The sequence below is a fragment of the Balaenoptera physalus genome, assembly GCF_965194825.1.
Source record: "Balaenoptera physalus genome assembly, chromosome: 2".
Classification (NCBI taxonomy): Eukaryota; Metazoa; Chordata; class Mammalia; order Artiodactyla; family Balaenopteridae; genus Balaenoptera; species Balaenoptera physalus.
The window spans coordinates 3,591,845-3,598,597 of record NC_138883.1 but is presented as its reverse complement, the minus strand read 5'-3'; the positions used below and the strand labels follow the sequence as shown (position 1 = coordinate 3,598,597).

Below are 6,753 nucleotides of genomic sequence, written 5' to 3'. Positions count from 1 at the left end.
CCAACCCCTGACCACAGGCCTTGACCTGCCTTCCTCAGAGCATTTACTAAGAAGGGCTTACAATTATGAACCTTCCTCGGTCCCTTTGAGGTGTATGTGTACCGTCCACAGCTCAGGGGTCTTTCCCAACGACCTGAAAGCCACTCCCTTGAAACGGACTCATCAGGAAGGATAGGGCTTTTATGGAGGGTAGAATTCTGACAGCCCGGTCTCATCTACACTGACCCACCCTTGGTGATTTTTCACTTGAGCGCCACTGCCCACACCCCCCCCCCCACTCCCTCATCCTCCCTTTAAAACACCAGTCACCTCTGAGGGACTTCCCTGGCGGTCCAGTGGTTAGGACGCAGCGGTCTCACTGCCAGGGGCCCGGGTTAGATCCCTGGTCAGGGAACTAAGATCCTGTAAGCCACGCAGCATGGCCAAAAAAAATAAACGCAATAAAAAAAAATTTTTAATAAAAATGGGCATAAATCAACTATACTCTAATACATTAAACCCCGGTCACCTCTGCACAAGTCAGAACAGAACTCAGCTCTTCCCCTCCTGTCTGTAATGACTGAATAATATCTATTTTCACCACTTTAACTAATGTCAGCTGTATTTATCTTCGACCATCCATAGAATGGAATAGTATATAAACTTTAAAGAAGGTTCTACGTGGGGACTTCCCTAGTGGTCCAGTGGTTAAGACTCCGCGCTCCCAATGCAGGGGGCCCGGGAACTAGATCCCGCATGCCGCAACTAAAGATCCTGCACGCATCAGTGAAGATCCCAAGTGCTGCAACTAAGACCCGGGGCAGCCAAATAAATAAATAAATATTTTTTTTAAAAAAAGAAGGTTCTATGTGGAGAAGCACTTAAGAGTAGTACCTGGAACACATTAAATGTATTAACTATTATGATTATGGAGATTAACATTTTTCATCTGTTGGAAAAAAGAATGCATTATGGGTGTATACATATATAAAAATGTATTGAGCCGCAGACTTAAGATTAGTATATTTTATGCTTTCAACTGTTCCATAAAAGTTTTTAAAAATGGAGACTGTGTTAAAACTATATGTTCTTACATGGAACGTTATTCAAAATATATGTTTAGATGAAACAAGCAAGTTCCAAAACAGTTTGCTTAACAGAATCATATTATATGCATACACATATATAATATCCCCAAACAGAATATATATATCATATACTATATATAACGTCAGTATGTGCCAAAAATAAATATTTCAAGAGCTTATATATTTCTGGAATACGTGCACTAATTTTACAAGTGTACGTTTTACATTTTACAAGTGTACATTCCTGTTCCAGGTTGCAACACTTGGAATCAGCCAGGCCCTGATGCGAGAGGCTCAGGCCGTTCCGCTGACACGCAGTCTCCCTCCTCACCACCAGAGGGCCGCCAGGAGTACCCGCCGGGTCGCGCCACCGCCTCCCAGCACATGGGATGCCTGCCTTGAGCCTCCTCATGCTCAGGTATTTTTACATAATCGCTGGTCAGATTGTACTGTCAACTGGACACTCTGTGCCTCTTGACGCGTTCTCCCTGCATCACACATTCTGAAAGCCTTTAAATGTTAAAAACAAACATTAACTTGGTTATGTTTCTCCAGCCTAACAGTCATGGGTTCTTCAAAGCTAGAATAGGAGAAAGAATGAAAGTAATTTTTTTTGATTGAAGTGTAGTTGATTTACAATGTTGTGTTCATTTCTGCTCTACAGCAAAGGGATTCGGTTATACATATACATACCTTCTTTTTTATATTCTTTTCCATTATGGTTTATCTCAGGATATTGAATACAGTTCCCTGTGCTATACAGTAGGACCTTGTTGTTTCTCCATTCTGTATGTAATAGTTTGCATTTGCGAATCCCAAACTCCCAGTCCTTCCCTCCCCCACCCGGAAGTAATTCTTTCTGAGCACCTACCACGTGCTGGACTGTCCCCCTGCACACAGCATCTTATCAAATTCTCACAACAATTAGGTTGGTGGCATTAATCCCCATTTTTCAGATGAGAACACTGAGATTCTGAGGGATTAAGTGATTTACCCAAGCTCACCAGCTAGTCACTGGTAGAATCCGAATCCCTGCAAGCCAGCAGGGTCCTAAGATTTTGCTTTACCCTCTATAAAGCCCCCACTTGTCTCCAAATTTATGAGTGAAGAAAATAAATCCAGGGTGTGTTGGTGGGAGACCTCAATCAGAATTCAGGTGTCCAGATACCCAGAACGTGCCCTTAATGTGCCCTCTGCCTTCAAGTCTGGTATGCCCCTGGCTGTGACCAGTGCAGAAACACGAAGGCCTGGCATTGCTCTCTGACTTGCCATGTGGTTCAAAATTCAAAAAGAAAAACAGTAAAAAAAAAAAAGAAAACAACTTTCCTTCCTCTCCTCTCTGCCCTCTCTGCCCTCTACCATCCACTCACCCAGTTCCACTCCCTGGAGGCAAACTTGCTTATTTTTCCAGAGATTATTTTATATGTATGCAAATCAACACTGTAGTTGTTTTTTTCTGAGTTGCAGTTCCCTGGCTACGGTATCCCCAAAAACCCAGAGACAGTGTCACCTAGCATTATTATTACTAACTATCCCCATATCACAAAGACAAAACCTGAGCCCTTGGGAGCTGGAGTGAACTGCCCAAGGTCCCACAGCAGGACAACTGAGGGTCTGAATCTAAGGATGGTTCTGACCTGGGCAGGCCCCTGGGTCCTGCTCTTCCCAGTGTCCCTTTTGTGTTTGTGTCACTCTCTCCCGCCTCCCTTCCTTCTCTCTCCCTGCTGTAATCACTTATAAACCCTCACCTCCCTGGAGTGTTGCTAAATTCGAATCACAGGTGGGAGGACCTTAAAGGTGGAGTCCAGCCCTCACACTTTACAGATGGGCAAACTAAGGCCCAGGAAGGCTCCTGCACACGTCGGATTTCTACAACCAGCCCTTGCTCAGCCGTTCCCTTTCCCGCCTCTGTCTGCCCAACTCCCTCTTGCTCTTGCATCCCTCACGTAAACAGCCAGCCAGCTCTTCATGTGAGAGCACCCCTGGTTTTGCATCTTCCAAAAAACTCATCTCATCAGTCCACACCTTCCTCGCAACGCTCCAAGGGTCAAAACGCTGGCCTTGCACCTTCTCTTCTCTCCTCTCCTCCTGTGACAGGCCGGAATCTTACCCATGCCGTTCCCCCCTCACCCTGACTCGGTTATTAGCTATTTATCCTTCAGTCTCAGAACTCCCTGGTGACCAATCCAGAGGCGCTCACGGCTTTTCCCTCAGCTCCAACCTCCCTGTGTCTCCTGGAGACCATGAGCTCAGAGGGAACAGCGCCTGGGCCTGTCTTGTTCACCACTGTGTCTCCAGTGTCTGGCGCTGTGCTCCACCCCTCCACTCGCTAGTTCATAGGCTCCATCACGGTTTGATGGAAGGATGAATGAATGAACGATCCGGCAGAGGGAAGAGCCTGACCCCACCAGGGAGGGGAGGTGTGCAATCAAAAGCTGTGTGCGGTAATACCAAGTGTTCCTGTGAAGCAGACTGAGGAGTGTGCAGAGGGTAATTGGGAGAAATAAAGTTAGAATATTCTCTTCCCTCTAATAAGCATCTGAGGACATCTGTGCCAGGCCCCGTGCTGACAAAGAGCCCACAGACGGACCAAGTGGGGCCCTGTCAGTCCTGTGAGGGTTCTCAGCACCTAAGTCTGATGAAAGCCCCTCCGCCCCCACCAATCCCCAGGTGCTCCTACACAGCCTATTCTGCATAAACCTTGAAGCGGATCACAGCCCCCAGAAGTCCAGTCAAGGACCACAGCTTAAGTATCCCTCCTCTAGGTGGAACGAGAAAAATCAAATGAGTGCTTGGAGCGCTAGCCACGCCAAGACAGCAGTGAGGGCGGAACCCAGCGCTTCGGAGACGGTTGCGGGGACAAGGCCTTAGGGCCAGGGAAGGAACGGCGATGGGAGGCCCTTGGACCCATTTTAAGAAACTTATCCTAGTCTCCAGAAACAGGGAGCCGGGCAAACTTCCCGCGCCCAGAAGGACCCTAATCTACAGACAGGTTCGGAAAAGTGACGCAAGCAGCGCGCGACGCCTTGCCAAAATACAACTGCCCCGCCCCCGCCGGTGCATTGTGGGTGTTTAAAGGCACCAACCGGATACCGGTCTCGCGAGCGAGCGAGATTCACGCGGATGACAGAGATTGGGTGGGGAGGGAAAGGCAAGGCTTCTACTCTCCGAGCAAGAGTCCCGCCCCCCGGCCGGGATGGGCCAATCCCAAGGCCTCCCGGCCCTGGCCCTGGGGATTGGTCCGAGGGCTCACATGGTTAAGCGGGCCATGGGGCCTTGGACCGAGCCGACTCCCGGGCGCTTGACCGAGGCGGTGATGGTATTTTTGCACAGCAGCGAAGGGCCGGAGAGACCTAGACTCAGAAGCTCGCGGGCTGCCGGCCGGTCTCGGCCTCCGCACGCGGCCGTGGGCAAGTCGAGTTCTAACACTTGCTGAATAAAGAGCCCGCCTAAAAGGTGATCTGGCCCTCAGTTACCTCGCCTGTGACATGGGTACAGTGTTGCCGGGAGAACAGGGTTGCCTCAGGTCTAGGTGAGCCAGGGTGCGTGGAATGCCTGCCAAGTAAGAAGCGGGGCGAAGGCCTGGCGGGACGCAGCGGCCCGGGGAAACGGGCACCCTGTTCATCTGCCCAGAAAGCTGGCCGTGGATCCCGTGTTGAGCCGAGCAGCGCCCCCTGTCCTCGAATGACTTCAGGGACCAGTCGTAGACAGTGGGTATGTGGCGGGCCTGCACCCTCTAGGTGCGAACCACTTGAATTTTGTTGTCTTAACTAGATCTTTCCAACAGCGGTGCGGGGTCATTGTCGTAGACGGGGAGACTTTGCTGAGGCCGCACAGCCTGGAGTGAAGGAGCCAGGGTTGGACCCAGGCATCAACCTGCTCAACGCGCAGGCCTTCTAGCAGGTGGCTCCTGTACCCCGAGGGGGGCCTGTGCTGCGCCTCCAGAGGGGACTCGCCCCTCGTCCATGAGACCCACCTGTCACTCGTGTCCCCTCTGTTTCCATCATCAGCCCCAGTGTCTGGAAAACCTTTACAGGCCCGTGGTGTTCTAGGAGCATAATTAGGATGCTGGAACCACGGCCCAGATTTGCGAGTTTCACCGTACAGGATGGGGCCTGCCCCTGAGCAGTCTAGGCATGGCCACGTCGGGATCCTTTTCCCCAGAACCAAAGGCACCCACCGCCCCTTAGGATGTCTGGCCCTCAAGAGGAGGGGCTCTCTGACACATGAGATCATCACAACGGACCCTGCCTCACTTTCTTTGTTATTAGACTATATTAAGAAAAAAAAGGGACTTCCCTAGCAGTCCAGTGATTAAGACTCCGAGCTTCCACTGCAGGGGCACGGGTTTGATCCCTGGTCGGGGAACGAAGATCCCGCATGCCCCGCAACGTGGCAATCAATCAATCAGTTTTAGATTTACTGAAAAGTTAAGAGTTGGGAGTGCCCTTATTACAGCCCCCCACATACACACATATACGGGCACACACACCATTTCCTTTATTGTTAACATCTTGCATTAGTTGTACATTTGCTACATTTGATGAGATGATATTGATACATTATTATTAACTAGAGTCCATAGTTTGTTCAGAGTTTCTTAGTTTTTCCCCTGTGTGTTTCTTCTGTGTCAGGATCCCATCAAGGATACTGCATCACATGTAATTGTCCACCTCACTTTCTCATTCTGAAGGTGCAGTATTGAGAGAGGAGGTTAAAGAAGCACGTAATTGCTTAACTTGTTCTTGGCTTTAAGTCTGAGAAAATGCTAGGGAAGAGGCTGCTGCTGGGGGCTGCGTTTTGGTGTTGTGTCTGGTGGGTGCCAGCCGAGTGGGGCACTGGGTCCTGGGGAAGGGCGGGGCCCTGAGGAGGGGCTTCCCTCCAGAGCGACCCTTCTCAGAGCGGCCCCTCGGGTTGGGGTGATGGGAGGTTATGTTTGGAGGACAGAAAATTTCAGTTTGGCGTGATGAAAACATTCTGGACATGGATAGTGGTGATGGTTACACAAATTTACTTAATACCACTGATTGTACACTTTAAAATGCTTAAGTTTCATGTATATTTTACCACAGTTTTTTTAAAGCTGAAGAAATAAATATGCAATTTAAACAAGACATCCATTCTTAGCTTTTCAGTAAAGAAAACCTATATGTATATATTTCAAAACTAAACAGAACTGTTCTTTGGAGGCCCTGCATTCCTAGAATAAGGTTCCTCCACAGACCTGGGATGAGGGCTCAGTGCAGACCGGGCTCCAGCACCGCCATCACTATTACTAATAACAGTAACATTAAAAAGAGCTGCCCGTGAGTGGCCAGCTGTGCAGGCCACTTTGTCTCATGTATTCCTCTCATAGCTCCAGGGGCAGTTACACTCATTAGCCTCATTTAAAGAAGGGGAACTTGGCACAGAGAGGTTAAGAGACTCACCCAAGGTCACACAGCTGGCAGTGGCAGCGCCAGGTTCCTACCAGAACCAGGACTTTCTCACCACCCACTGCCGTGCCAGCCAAGCATTCCAAACCCCTCCAAAGCCAGCTTAGTAACAGGAGAAAGGTGTCCCTCAACAGGCCTGCAAGTGAGGCTGGTGGGTGACTGTGGAATCCTCTTTCTGGTCAAAGTGAGGACTAACTATTGGTGGGAAGCACTGGTTGCCTGCTTTTTCAGAAAGCTGCAGTAGTGGCCCG

General features: G+C 49.6%; 1 long non-coding RNA gene across 1 annotated transcript; it reads left to right on the top strand.

The window, feature by feature from the left end:
- Positions 1-207: 207 nt before the first annotated feature.
- LOC309650555 lies at positions 208-6,181 on the top strand. Its single transcript, XR_014257615.1, has 2 exons — positions 208-4,523; positions 4,842-6,181. It is a non-coding gene; the product is annotated as an uncharacterized lncRNA (long non-coding RNA).
- Positions 6,182-6,753: the final 572 nt, after the last annotated feature.